Source organism: Eurosta solidaginis, chromosome 2, assembly GCF_040869045.1.
Source record: "Eurosta solidaginis isolate ZX-2024a chromosome 2, ASM4086904v1, whole genome shotgun sequence".
In the NCBI taxonomy this organism is placed as follows: domain Eukaryota; kingdom Metazoa; phylum Arthropoda; class Insecta; order Diptera; family Tephritidae; genus Eurosta; species Eurosta solidaginis.
Window position 1 is genome coordinate 70,866,734 of NC_090320.1, and position 15,725 is coordinate 70,882,458.

The 15,725-nt window shown below is 41.3% G+C and overlaps 1 protein-coding gene across 3 annotated transcripts in view; it reads right to left on the reverse strand.

Moving 5' to 3' along the window:
• LOC137239884 (uncharacterized) overlaps positions 1 to 15,725 on the reverse strand; it is a 235,849-nt gene that overhangs the window by 9,950 nt on the left and 210,174 nt on the right. For all 3 annotated transcript variants that reach the window (XM_067765657.1, XM_067765656.1, XM_067765655.1), the window contains exon 2: positions 4,346 to 4,491. The gene's annotated coding sequence lies outside the window, so the exon portion shown is untranslated. The remainder of the gene's footprint in view (positions 1 to 4,345; positions 4,492 to 15,725) is intronic.

Genomic DNA, 15,725 nt, shown 5'->3' on the forward strand with positions numbered 1-15,725 from the left:
TTCATTGGCTTTGTACGGAACCGCCGTTTACGCAAAAAAAAATCTTTTTGGTTAATTACGGAACCACCGCTTTATGAAAAAAAAATTATTTTTCAATTTATTTTTTGTATTGTTTTTGATGAAGCCAATTGTAGGGCAGAGTGGGACTAAAATTAGAAAAAAAAAAAAAACGTTTATTGAGTTTGGCAATTGTTTTAATAATCAAAACGTTGAAGCAATGCAATTATGGAAAAAAAAATTTTTTTCTGTTTTTGTCCGACCCTGTCCCACAGTGCCTACCTATAATCCCTACACATATAAAAATATGTATGAATATAATACAAGAAAACATTTTTTTTTTTTTGTAATAAGTATTGTGAGTAATTTAATTTAATTAATTTAATTTTTATTTGTATTTTGCAATGAGTTTGCAAAAATAATATTTGAAAATTTAAGAGAAAAAAGATATGAGTATAATATAAAATATATTACATTTTAATGAGTATGAAGAGTTAGTGTCAAAAATGAAATTGTGAATATAATATAAAATGTGTTTTAATTTTATTAAAGAAAATTGAAAAATATTAAGCTAATTTTAATAATGGAAAATTTTTGCACACCATACCAGTTACTGCTTGGCTCGATTTACCGCTTGCTGCACCTGTTGTTCTACTGCTGCGCTGTGAGTTCTGCTACTGCGTGCATGTTCTGCTGATGCTGCTGCTTTTGGATGGCGTCACTTATTTTTTCCGCTATTCAGGTCGTACGGTGGTTTGCCGTTATTGATGTGGCGTGGCTAGTGCCGTTTATTTTTTCACCAAGAATTTGGTACAGGTTTCCAGAACTTTAGTTTTTGTTGTTTTAAGTGTAAATGTTAAGTTATATATTATTTCTGCTGCCGTTTAGTTTCTTTTATTATTAGTAAAAACAATTTCTTATTATTTCCGTTTTTTAATTAGTTTTTGTATTATACGTGTCTATGTGTTCTTTACATGTCTTTTAAATTATGATAATTTTTCACTAGCCACTGCCATACACCACCAACACTGCCTTTCCTTGTAAATTTTAATAATTTTTCGTTTTTGATTTAAATGTTCGTATTTTTTGTAATTTTTTTTTGATTTTTTATTTTATTTTTTTTTTTTTGTAGATTCTTTTTTTTTAAATGTTTTGTAATTTTTTTTGTAATGGTTTTTCAAATTTTTGTATTTTTTTTTGTAATTTTTTTTAAAGTTTTCGAAAGAACGTTTTTTTGTAAAAATTTTTCTGAATTTTATAATTTTTTTGTAATTTTTTAAACGTTTTTGGTTTTTTTTTGTAATTTTTTGCTCATATTTGTAGGGTCTTTCTTAGTTTCTTTAAATTGGTTTGTAGATTTCACAGTTGTGTTTTTAAAGAACATTTTTTTTGCAAGTTTTTAGTTTTTTAATTTTTTTGTAAGTTTTTGCATTTTTTTTTTATCTTTATTTTTTTGTAGGGTTTTTGAATTTTGTAATTTTTTTGGATTTTTATTTGATTTTATGTTTTTTTTTGGTTTTGTAAATTAAATTTTAATTCAAGAAAAAAATTTTTTTGTAATATTGATACTTTTTTTTTTGTTTGTTTAATTCATTTTTGATAAAAAATTTTTTTTTGGGATTTTAAATTTTTAGGTTTTTTTTTTTGATTTTTCGTGCCTCTTCGCCACTATGGCCGCCATGCCGAGGCCCGGCGTCACGGTCGCCATTTAAGGTGTCCATCGAAAACACCAAAAACGTGTTCTTCACACACGCACACTTACACGTACTTACTTTTTCCCTATTTTAGTTCAATAAATGTTTTTAGTTCTTTAAATATAATTGTTTTAAATATGTATATATAGCTGGCTTTAGGTCCGTGTTTTATAATTGAAAAATTAAAAAATACCCTTTGATTCTTCTTTTAAATCGATATATTTCGATTGCTCAACGGCAATCATCTTCAGGATTGTATGTAGCAACTAACAAAAATAATAAAAAAAAAAATAAGAATAAAACGGTGGCAATGGAAATTGAAGAGTATAATAAGAAAATGGAAGATATATTAATGGATCTAACAACATATAGAGTTCAGAGACAGGATCCAACATCACGTTTACAAAACAAGAATAATGCACTAGTAGAAAAACTTTTTAACATGGAAATAATCACAAAGATGGAGAGAAAAAGAATGATAACAACTACCGCACAGCCACCCAGAATCTACGGCCTCCCGAAGATTCATAAGGAAGGAACTCCATTAAGGCCAATATGCTCAGCAATTGGGTCACCTTCTTACACACTGTCCAAATATATGGCAGACATTTTAAAAAACGTAACGGCGAGTTCTACGTACAATATTAAAAACACAATTGAGTTTAAAGAAAGAGTAAACAATACATACATATACGAAGATGAAAAGCTTATTTCCTTTGATGTAGTTTCGCTTTTCCCTAGCATCCCGATACAATTGGCACTTGAAATAATACAAGAGAAATGGAATACAATTAAAGAATACACAAAGATACCAAAAACGCTGTTCATGGAAATAATTAAATTCTGCATTCAAGAGAGCAGATATTTCAAATTCAATGATACTATCTATACGCAACTAAAAGGAATGCCGATGGGTGCACCCACATCCCCAATAATAGCGGATATAGTTATGGAAAAATTATTAGATGATACTATGCTGAATTTGCGACATAAACCAAGAATACTTACCAAATACGTTGACGACCTATTCGCGATAATAAAAGAAAATGAAATACAAAACACACTTGACACACTAAACACTTTTGACAAAAATATAAAATTTAGTATAGAACTAGAGAACGACGAGGAATTACCATACCTGGACTCCATAATAAACAGACGAGGAAATCAATTAAAACTAAAGTGGTATCAAAAGCCTACAGCATCAGGACGAATTATAAACTTTAATTCAAAACATCCGAAAACAATGATTATGAATACAGCAAAGGGCTGTATACGGAAAATGTTGCAGACTTCAGATGAAGTATACCACAAAGAAGTTAAAAAAGAAATTTTCACATTACTAAGAAACAATGATTTTCCGAAAAAAACCATAAAAACTTTATTAAGAAAAACCAAAAATTTAAATAGACCAAAAACTCCCGATAAACCCATTATTTTCAAGTCGGTGGCTTATGTACCGCGGATATCAGAATGTTTAGCAAAATCTGACTGCTATGATAAAGAAACTACAAAAATTGCGCATAAACCTACGAACACTTTAAAAAACATATTTAACAAAACAAAATCGAAAATACCAATAATGGAAAAAAATAATGTAGTTTACAAGATACCATGTAAAGGCAATAGCGATGAAACGTGCAATAATATATATATAGGTACTACAAAGTCCAAACTCAAAACGAGAATTTCACAGCATAAGTCTGATTTTAAATTTTGCCATCAAGTTAATAATCAAAAAACAGCACTCATGGCCCACTGTGCAGACAGCGGCCACACACCAAACTTTGATGAGACTAAAATACTGCAACAGGAACAACACTATAACAAACGCTTCACACTAGAAATGTTACACATTATTAATATTCCGACTAACACACGACTGAACTATAAGAGCGACGTAGATCACAGCGCACATATCTACAAACACCTGCTCACTAAAAAACAGTACCATACTCCACGTCGGACAAAACAGACGTGTTAATAAAAGTATGTATTTATGTGAAATGTAAAATGCAAAATTTGTTTATTGTTATTTTTATTATTTTTGTTAGTTGCTACATACAATCCTGAAGATGATTGCCGTTGAGCAATCGAAATATATCGATTTAAAAGAAGAATCAAAGGGTATTTTTTAATTTTTCAATTATAAAACACGGACCTAAAGCCAGCTATATATACATATTTAAAAATAAAAGGTCGCCAAAAAATTCATAATTTATAATTGTTTTATTTACCACTTTGTTTTACACATTTTTAGTTCTTAGTTTTTAAGTTTAACTTTGACTTTTTAATTTCTGTTCATAGTTTAGACTTTACGATTTAGTTCACGTCTCTATAATATGCCGGTTGTCTATCTACCCCCATATATACCCACGCTGCGTTGCCATTTTTCCTATAGCTGAATTAAATTGCCACTGCTGAGTGCAATTGGCATTGCTGTTCAGCAACAGCTGACGGCGATGCCACTTGCACGCAGGGATGTGTTTTGTTGCGTAAAGCGGGTAACGCAGTGCGGTTATAAAAGGACGCTGAAGGAACGTTCTGCACTAGCTACAGTGACAGGTATAGTGCAAAAGATGCGTAAAGCACCACAAAGGATGGGGAAAATTGTATACAGATTTTGAACATATGTAGATGGCATTTAGCATTACCTGTTCGTTTTGCCAATTGAGAAGATTATGTTCAAAAATTACCCTTTGCCCATAATTTGTTGTTCTAAGAAGGGTATCCAAATGGCTTGACTTCAACAGCAACAAAGATTCCTTGGTAAAGCCGGCGTCTTTATGTATGTATGTACCTAAATGTAAATAAAATAATAAAACCATTTAATAAACCAATTAATTACCGCGGAAAACCTCAATAAACAAGTCTCCACGTAATTGTTTTACGATTTTGTCCAATTCGTCCATTTCTTTATTAATTTTTGATAATTTGCACAGCTGCAAAAACTTCTTTCGCCAAAAATTATAGAGTTGAGTAACAGAAAGAAAAAGCACAACTCTAAACAGAGCACTGTGCCGACATTCATAGAAACGGTAAAATACGTGGTTATCATATATGTAGTTCGACTTAAACGCGTTAAAAAAGGCATTGGTAGATTTCGGGTTAATTAATTACTTAAGTTAAAAGATATTCATATGTTATAAATACTTAGTAAATACTTAAATGCAAAATATGTATGGAGTATCCTTTTTTCCTATATTTAAATTTCTTAGGTTTAGAAATTATTAATTTCAGAAAGAGTATAATTTTTCCTAGTAATCTAATCTAATATCTAATCTAATATACATTATAAATGGCAAAGTTTGGATGTTTGGATGTTTAGATGTTTGGATGTTTGGATGTTTGGATGTTTGGATGTTTGTCCAGACGTTTGTCTTTGTGACTCAATCACGCAAGAACGGCTGGACGGATTTATATGAAATTTGGCATGCATATAGCCAATAGTCTAGAAGGATCTACTAGCTATATATTTTTCAAAAGGGGCGTGGTCTCCGCCCCCTAGGAACAGTAATAATTTAATTATTATATTTTTTTCTCTTTGCGACTGAATCACGCCAGAACGGCTTCACGGATTTTGATGAAATTTGGGACAGAGATAATAGGCTACTGGCGAAATTTTTTTCGAACATGGAAAGGGGGTCCCACGACCCCTTCGAATAATTACTTTTTAACAATTTTTACACATTATAACTTTACGTATACTGACCTTCACCAATATTACAAACTCAATGGGAGAAATAAGTCGAGGGCTTACAAAGTGAGCAGTGATACACCCCCTGCCCCCCTCCTTTCCCCTCTCGTGCAAAATCTATAAATTGTTATAACTCAATGTAAATTTTGTCCTAAAATCAATCATTTTTGGTATCTGCTCATACAGATCGAGATCTAAACAATTTTGGAAAAACGATCAGTGGTACTCTCCTCCTCCCGCCATCCTCCCTCCTTCAGTTGTTTTTATTAGCACGCTTTTATTAGCTTTACCTGTATGTTTCTTTGTAACTCTTCATTCGCTCCAACGCGCCTGTTGCCTTATTAAAATGGTTCTACAATTAGCTTGGTCTTATTTGTAATCCCGTTGGGGTCATATCGAGACCCTTCCGGGATCATTTTTGGATGGTTTTCGGGATCCGTCCGGGATCCCGGCGCGGTCATTTCGGGACTTTTTCGGTACTATTTCGGGATAATTTTGGGACCCTTCCGGGATCATTTGTGTATAGTTTTCGGGATCCGTCCGGGATTCCGTCGGGATTATTTTGGGACATTTTCGGGACTATTCCGGGATCATTTCGGGACTATTTCGCGATCATTTGGGGCCCTTCCGGCATCATTTCTGGACGGTTTTCGGGATCCGTTCGGGATCCCGTCGGGGTCATTTCGGGACTTTTTCTCGACTAATACGGGATCATTTGGGGTAGCTTCCGGCATCATTGCTAGATGGTTTTAGGGATCCGTCCGGGATCCCGTCTTGGTCATTTTGGGACTTTTTCTCGACTTATACGGGATCATTTGGGGACCCTTTCGGCATCATTTCTCGATGGTTTTCGGGATCCGTCCGGAACCCGTCGGGGTCATTTCGGGACTTTTTCTCGACTTATACGGGATCATTTGGGGACCTTTTCGGCATCATTTCTGTATGGTTTTCGGGATCCGTTCGGGATCCGTTCAGGGTAATTTTGGGACTTTTTCTCGACTAATACGGGTTCATTTGAGGTACCTTCCGGCATCATTGCTAGATGGTTTTCGGGATCCGTCCAGGATCCAATCAGGGTCATTTCGGGACTATTTTGATACCTTCCGGCATCATTTCTATATGATTTTGAGGTTCCGTTCGGGATCCCGTCGGGGTTATTTCGGGACTTTTTCTCGACTAATACGGGATCATTTAGCGACCCTTTCGGCATCATATCTGGATGCTTTTCGGGATCCGTCCGGGAACCCGTCGGGGTCATTTCGGGACTTTTTCTCGACTAATACGGGATCATTTGGGGACGCTTTCGGCATCATTTCTGGATGGTTTTCGGGATCCGTCCGGGATCCCGTCGGGGTCATTTCGGGACTATTTCGGGATCATTTGGGGTACCTTCCGGCATCATTTCTAGATGGTTTTCGGGATCCGTCCGGGATCCCGTCGGGGTCATATCGGGACTTTTTCTCGACTAATACGGGATCATGTGGGGACGATTTCGGCATCGTTTCTGGATGGTTTTCGGGATCCGTCCGGGATCCCGTCTTGGTCATTTCGGGAATTTTTCTCGACTTATACGGGATCATTTGGGGACATTTTCGGCATCAGTTCTGTATGGTTTTCGGGATCCGTTCGGGATCCCTTCAGGGTAATTTTGGGACTTTTTCTCGACTAATACGGGTTCCTTTGAGGTACCTTCCGGCATCATTTCTAGATGGTTTTCGGGATCCATCAGGGATCCCGTCGGGGTCATTTCTGGACTTTTTCTCGACTAATACGGGATCATTTGGGGTAGCTTCCGGCATCATTGCTAGATGGTTTTAGGGATCCGTCCGGGATCCCGTCTTGGTCATTTTGGGACTTTTCCTCGACTTATACGGGATCATTTGGGGACCCTTTCGGCATCATTTCTCGATGGTTTTCGGGATCCGTCCGGAACCCGTCGGGGTCATTTCGGGACTTTTTCTTGACTAATACGGGATCATTTGGGGACGCTTTCGACATCATTTCTGGATGGTTTTCGGGATCCGTCCGGGATCCCGTCGGGGTCATTTCGGGACTATTTCGGGATCATTTGGGGTACCTTCCGGCATCATTTCTAGATGGTTTTCGGGATCCGTCCGGGATCCCGTCGGGGTCATATCGGGAATTTTTCTCGACTAATACGGGATCATTTGGGGACGATTTCGGCATCGTTTCTGGATGGCTTTCGGGATCCGTCCGGGATCCCGTCTTGGTCATTTCGGGACTTTTTCTCGACTTATACGGGATTATTTGGGGACCTTTTCGGCATCATTTCTGTATGGTTTTCGGGATCCGTTCGGGATCCCTTCAGGGTAATTTTGGGACTTTTTCTCGACTAATACGGGTTCATTTGAGGTACCTTCCGGCATCATTGCTAGATGGTTTTCGGGATCCGTTCAGGATCCAATCAGGGTCATTTCGGGACTATTTTGGGATCATTTGGGGTACCTTCCGGCATCATTTCTATATGATTTTGAGGATCCGTTCGGGATCCCGTCGGGGTTATTTCGGGACTTTTTCTCGACTAATACGGGATCATTTGGCGACCCTTTCGGCATCATATATGGATGCTTTTCGGGATCCGTCCGAAAACCCGTCGGGGTCATTTCGGGACTTTTTCTCGACTAATACGGGATCATTTGGGGACGCTTTCGGCATCATTTCTGTATGGTTTTCGGGATCCGTCCGGGATCCCGTCTTGGTCATTTCGGGACTTTTTCTCCACTTATACGGGATCATTTGGGGACCCTTTCGGCATCATATCTGGATGCTTTTCGGGATCCGTCCGGGAACCAGTCGGGGTCATTTCGGGACTTTTTCTCGACTAATACGGGATCATTTGGGGACGCTTTCGGCATCATTTCTGGATGGTTTTCGGGATCCGTCCGGGATCCCGTCGGGGTCATTTCGGGACTATTTCGGGATCATTTGGGGTACCTTCCGGCACCATTTCTAGATGGTTTTCGGGATCCGTCCGGGATCCCGTCAGGTTCATTACGGAACTATTTCGGGATCCTTTGGGGTACCTTCCGGCATCATTTCTATATGGTTTTGAGGATCCGTCCGGGATTCCGTCGGGGTCATTTCGGGAATTTTTCTCGACGAATACGGGATCATTTGGGGACGCTTTCGGCATAATTTCTGGATGGTTTTCGGGATCCGTCCGGTATCCCGTCGGGGTCATTTCGGGACTATTTCGGGATCATTTGGGGTACCTTCCGGCATCATTTCTAGATGGTTTTCGGGATCCGTCCGGGATCCCGTCGGGGTCATTTCGGTACTATTTCGGGATCATTTGAGGTACCTTCCGGCACCATTTCTAGATGGTTTTAGGGATCCGTCCGCGATCCCGTCAGGGTCATTTCGGGAATATTTCGGGATACCTTCCGGCATCATTTCTGGATAGTTTTCGGGATCCATCCGGGATCCCGACGGGGTCAATTCAGGACTTTTTCTTGACTAATACGGGATGATTTGCGGATCCTTTCGGCATTATTTCTGGATGCTTTTCAAGATCCGTCAGGAATCACGTCGGGGTCATTTCGGGACTTTTTCGGGACTAATACGGGCTAATTAGGGGAGCCTTTCGGCATCATTTCTGGATGGTTTTCGGGATCCGTACGGGATCCTGCCAGGGTCATTTCGGGACCATTTCGGGATCATTTGGGGTACCTTCCGGCATCATTTCTATATGATTTTGAGGATCCGTCCGGGATCCCGTCGGGGTTATTTCGGGACTTTTTATCGACTGGTATCGGATCATTAGGGGACCCTTTCGGCATAATTTCTGGATGGTTTTCGGGATCCGTCCGGGATCCCTTCCGAGTCATTTCGGAACTTTTTTGGGACTATTTGGGGATCATTTGGGATATTTTCCGGCATCATTTCTGTATGGTATTCGGGATCATTTGGGGTCCCTTCCGGCATAATTTCTGGATGGTTTTCGGTCATTTCGGAACTATTAGGGGATCATTTGAGGACATTCCGGCATCATTTCTGGATAGTTTTTGGGATCCGTGAGGGATCCCGTCGGGGTAATTTCTGGACTTTTCAGATATTGTTTCGGGATTATTTTGGGTTTCCAAGATCATTTCTGGATGGATTTCGAGATCTGTCCGGGATCCCGTCAGGGTCATTTAGGAGTCCGTTCGAGATCCCGTCAGGGTCATTTCGGGACTATTAGGGGATAATTTGAGGACCTTTCCGGCATCATTTCTGGATAGTTTTCGGAATCCGTCTGGGATCCCGTCGGGGTCATTTCAGGACTTTTTCGGGACTAATACGGGACCATTTTGGGACCCTTTCGGAATCATTTCTGTATGGTTTTCGCGATCCGTCGTGGATCCCTTAAGGACCCTTCCTGGATATTTTCTGGATGGTTTTTGAGAACCGTCCGGGAGCCCGTCAGGGTCATTTCGGAACTTTTTCGGGACTATTTCGGGATCATTTTGGTACCTTTCAGGCATCATTTCTTTGTGGTTCTCTGGATAAATCTAGAATCGTGTCGTTGTCATTTCGGGTTTTTTGGGACTATTCCGGGAACTTTAGGAGACCGTTCCGTGGCATTTCTAAATGGTTTTCGGGATCTGTCCGCTATAGCGTCGGTGTCATTTCGTGGATTTTTCTGGATAATTTCGGGATCATTTGGGGATCCTGTCAGGTTATCAGCTCATTTAGTTCTTTTTTTACTCAATTACGAAAATAAAATGTATTGGACAGAAACATCTTTTTAAACAGATAACTTGATAAGCAGGCTAACGTGAATATCCCATATATTTAATTTTCTCCTTGCGGACGGGGCCGCGGGTAAAGGCTAGTATATATTATAAATGGCAAAGTCTGGATCTTTGGATGTTTGGATGTTTGGATGTTTGTCCAGACGTTTGTCTTTGTGACTCAATCACGCAAGAACGGCTGGACCGATTTGGATGAAATTTTGCAAACATATAGCCAATAGTCTAGAAGAATCTACTAGCAATATATTTTTCAAAAGGGGGGTGGTTCCCGCCCCAGGAACAGTTATAATTTAATTATTATATTTTTTCGTCTTTGCGACTGAATCACGCCAGAATGGCTACACGGATTTTGATGAAATTTGGGACACAGACAATAGTCTACTAGCGAAATTTTTTTCGAACATGGAAAGAGGGGTGGGGGTCCCACGACCCCTTCGAGCAATTACTTTTTAATAGTTTTTACACATTATAACTTTAAGTATACTGGCCTTCACCAATATCACAGACTCAAGGGGTAATAAGTCGAGGGCGTACAAAGTAAGCAGTGACAACCTCCGCCCCCTTTATCTCCCCCTCTGGTGTAAAATCTATAAATTGTTATAACTCAATATAAATTTTCTCCTAAATAAACAGTTTTTGGTATCTGGCACATACAGATCGAGATCTAGACAATTTTGGAGGAACGATCAGTGGTGGTCCTCTCCTTCTACTCCCGCCATCCGCCCTCCTTCAATTGTTTTTATTAGATTTACCTGTATGTTTCTATGTAACTTTTCATTCGCTCCAATGCGCCTGCTGCCTTATTAACATGGTTTTATAATTAGCTTAACCTTATTTGTAATCCCGTAAGGGTCATATCGAGACCCTTCCGGGATCATTTCTGGATGGTTTTCGGGATGGGTCCGGGATCCCGCCGGGGTAATTTCGGGACTTTTTCGGGACTATTTCGGGATCATTTTTGGACCCCTCCGGCCTCCAGGATCATTTCTGTATAGTTTTCGGGATCCGTCCGGGATCCCGTCGGGGTAATTTTGGGATATTTTCGGGACTATTCCGGGATCATTTCGGGACTATTTCGCAATCATTTAGGGACCTTTCCGGCATCATTTCTGGATGGGTTTCGGGATCCTTTCGGCATCCCGTCGGGGTTATTTTGGGATATATTCGGGACTATTCCGGGATCATTTCTGGACTATTTCGCGCTCATTTAGGGACCTTTCCGGCATCATTTCTGGATGGGTTTCGGGATCCGTTCGGCATCCCGTCGGGGTTATTTTGGGATATTTTCGGGACTATTCCGGGATATTTTCTGGACTATTTCGCGCTCATTTAGGGGCCTTTCCGGCATCATTTCTGGATGCGTTTCGGGATCCGTTCGGCATCCCGTCGCGGTATTTTCGGGATTATTTGCGTATCTTTGAGAGATAAATTCTTGATGGTTTCCGGGATCATTACGGGACTTTTTCGGGGTCATTTTGGGTCCCTTCCGCCATCATTTCTGGATGGTTTTTGGGATCCGTCCGGGATCCCGTCAGGCTAATTTCGGGACTTTTTCTTGATCATTTGGGGTCCCTTCCGGCATCATTGCTGGATGGTTTTCGGGATCCCGTCAGGGTAATTTCGGGATAATTTGGGGTACCTACCGGCATCATTTCTGGATGGGTTTAGGTATCCATCCGGAATCCTGGCGGGATCATTTCGGGACTTTTTCGGAACCATTTGGGGTCCCTGCCGGCATCATTTCTGGATGGTTTTAGGTATCCGTCCGGGATCCCGTCGGGGTCATTTCGGGATTTTTTCGGAACCATTTGGGGTCCGTTCCAGCATCATTTCTGGATGGTTTTAGGGATCCGTCCGGGATCCTGGCGGGGTCATTTCGGGACTTTTGCGGGATCATTTGGGGTCTATTCCGGCATCATTTCTGGATGGTTTTCGGGATCCCGTCAGGGTCATTTCGGGACTATTTCGGGATAATTTGGGGTACCTACCGGCATCATTTCTGGATGGTTTTCGGTATCCATCCGGGATCCCCTCGGGGTCATTTCAGGACTTTTTCGATATTATTTGGGGTACATACCGGCATCATTTCTGGTTTGTTTTCGGGATCCGTCCGGGATCCCGTCGGGGTCATTTCAGGACTTTTTCGATATTATTTGGGGTACCTACCGGCATCATTTCTGGTTTGTTTTCGGGATCCGTCCGGGATCCCATCGGGGTCATTTCGGGACTATTTCGGGATCATTTGGGGTACCTACCGGCATCATTTCTGGATGGTTTTCGGGATCCGTACGGGACCCCGTCAGGTTGATTTCGGGACTTTTTCGGGATCAGGGTAATTTCTGGACTTTTCTGAGACTATTTTAGGATCATTTTGGGACCCTTCCAAGATCATTCCTGGATGGATTTCGGGATCTGTCCGTGATCACGTTAGAGTCATTTAGGGATCCGTTCGAGATCCCGTCAGGGTTATTTCGGGATTTCTCCGGGACTATTTCGGGATAATTTTTTGGTGGTTTTCGGGATCCGTTCGGGAGCCCGTCTGGGTCATTTCGGAACTTTTTCAGGGCTAATACAGGATCATTTGGGGACCCTTCCGGCATCTCTTCTGAAAGGATTTGGGGATCTGTACGGGAACACATAAGGGTAATTTCGGGATCATTTGGAGACCCTTTAGGCTTTTTCTGTATTATTTCGGGATCATTTGGGGACCCTTCCGGCATCATTTCTTCATGGTTTGCCGGATCCATCAGGGTATTTTCGGGACCATTTTGGGATCATTTGGGGACCCTACCGAGGTCATTTCTGGATCCGTCCGGGATGCCGTAGGAGTAATTTCGAGATTTTTTTGTTACTTTTTCGGGATAGTTTTGGGATCCTTCCGGGATCATTTCTGGATCCCTGCGGGATCCCATCGGGGTCATTTCCGGACTATTTCGCGACTAATACGGGATCATTTGAGGTCCCTTTCGCCATCATTTCTGGATGGGTTTCGGGATCCGTCCGGGATCTCATCAGGGTCATTTGGGGATCATTTGGGAACCTTTCGGGCATAATTCCTGGATAGTTTCAAGAATCCCTCGGGGATTTCTTCATGGTCATTTCGGGACTATTTCGGGATAATTTTGGGGTACCCACCGGCATCGTTTCTGGATGGTTTTCGGTATTTGTCCGGGATCCCATCGGGGTGACTTCAGGACTTTTTCCGGATCCGTCCGTGATCCCGACGGGGTAATTTCGGGATCATTTGGGGTACCTACCGGCATAATTTCTGGTTGGTTTTCGGGGTTCGTCCGGGATCCCATCGGGGTCATTTCCGGCCTTTTTCGGGATCATTGCATAATTTCTGGAAGGTATTCAAGATCCGTCGGGGATCCCGTCGGAGTCATTTCAGGACTTTTTCGGGATCACTTGGGGTACCTTCCGGCATCATTTCTAAATGGTTTTGGGTATCCGTCCGGGATCCCGTCATGGTAATTTCGGGACTTTTTCGCGACTAATACGTGATCATTTGGGGACCCTTTCGGCATAATTTTTGGATGGTTTTCGGGATACGTCCGGGATTCCGTCAGCGTCGTTTCGGGACTATTAAGGGGTCAATTGGGGACCTTCCGGCATCATTTCTGGATCATTTGGGGTACCTAACGGCATCATTTCTGTTTGGTTTTCGGGATCCGTCCTGGACCCCGTCGGGGTCATTTCGGGACTATTTCGGGATCATTTGGGGTACCTACCGGCATCATTTCTGGATTGTTTTCGGGATCCGTACGGGATCCCGTTAGGTTCATTTCGGGACTTTTTCGGGATCATTTAAGCATGGTTTTCAGGATCCGTCCGAGATCCCATCAGGGTCATTTCGGGACTTCTTCTTTCATTTTTGGATGGTTTTCGGGATCCGTCCGGAAGCCCATCTGGGTCATTTCGGAACTTTTTTAGGGCTAATACGGGATCATTTGAGGACCCTTCCGGCATCACTTCCGGATGGATTTCGGGATCTGTACGGGAACCCATCATGGTAATTTCAGGACTTTCTCGGGACTATTTCGGTATCATTTGGAGACCCTTTAGGAGTCATTTTGTGACTTTTTCTGTATTATTTCGGGATCATTTGGAGGACCCTTCCGGCATCAATTCTTGATGGTTTGCCGGATCCATCAGGGTAATTTGGGGACTCTTCCGAGGTCATTTCTGGATCTGTCCGGGATGCCGTAGGAGTAATTTCGAGATTATTTTGTTACTTTTTCGGGATAGGTTTGGGACGCTTCCGGAATCATTTCTGGATCCGTGCGGGATCCCATCTGGGTCATTTCCGGACTATTTCGGGATCATTTTGGGACCCTTCCGGATTCATTTCTGTGTGGTTTTCGCGATACGTCGTGGATCCCCTCGGGGTCATTTCGGAACTTTTTCTTGACTATGTCGATATAATATAGGAACCCTTCCTGGATATATTCTGGATGGTTTTTGAGATCCGCCCGGGAGCCCGTCAGGGTCATTTCGCAACTTTTTCGGGACTATTTCGGGATCATTTTGGTACCCTTCAGGGATCATTTCTGTGTGGTTCTCTGGATAAGTCTAGAATCGTGTCGTTGTCATTTCGGGTTTTTTTGGGTCTATTCCGGGAACTTTTGAAGACCCTGTGGAGGCATTTCTGTATGGTTTTAGGGATGCGTCCGCGATAGCTTCGGGGTCATTTCGTGGCTTTTTATGGACAATTTCGGGACCATTTGGGGATCGTATCAGGTTATCAGCTCATTTATTTCTTTTTTTACTCAATTACAAATATAAAATGCATTACACAGAAACAAAATTGTAAACAGATAACTTGATAAGCAGGCTAACGTGAATAGCCCATATACTTCATTTTCTCCTTGTGGACGGAGCCGCGGGTAAAGGCTAGTATTATTATATAATTTTAAATGCATACCAGGTCTAAAAAGTTGAATGGGTAACTCACTTTTTTCACTCTTTCAAAAAGATTGATCAAAAAAAGTTTACTTCCGTAGCAGCGCAGTTTATTAGGAAAGGCAACTTTACACCTCCGCGGACTAGAGAAAAAAGTGATTTTTAGTTTCCAACACTTTTTAGCTTTTTAATCGCTTCAACAATGTCTAAGCAGACTTTTATGGTGTTGAATAATCTTTTTCGCTTTGATAATATACCTTTCACGCACTTTTATTTTTTTTCAAGCGTACGTACCCTCAGCGACCAACATTGCTGTACGCTTAGCTACATGAAGCTTTCATGCTTTGTCGCTTTCATGCAGCTTACGCCTCGTGTGCAGCTCTCCATTGAAAGTACATGTGTTCGACAGCAAAGCGTACAGATTTCGCCTGCAGCGTCTAATACGCGTCTATGACGCGTAGTCTCGTGTGCACCTTGCCTAAGAAAAACATTTCCTTTTTAATTAATTAAATATACAAACATGTAATATGCATTGTTTTTTTAGATATTCAAAATAAAAATAACGACTGCGCAACAATTCGAGGTTCTTGACGACAATGACAATAAGGGTGAATATAATGCTATTAGACTTTTTGAATCCTCTTAATGCATAGAGAGATATGCATATGTATTTTGTTTATT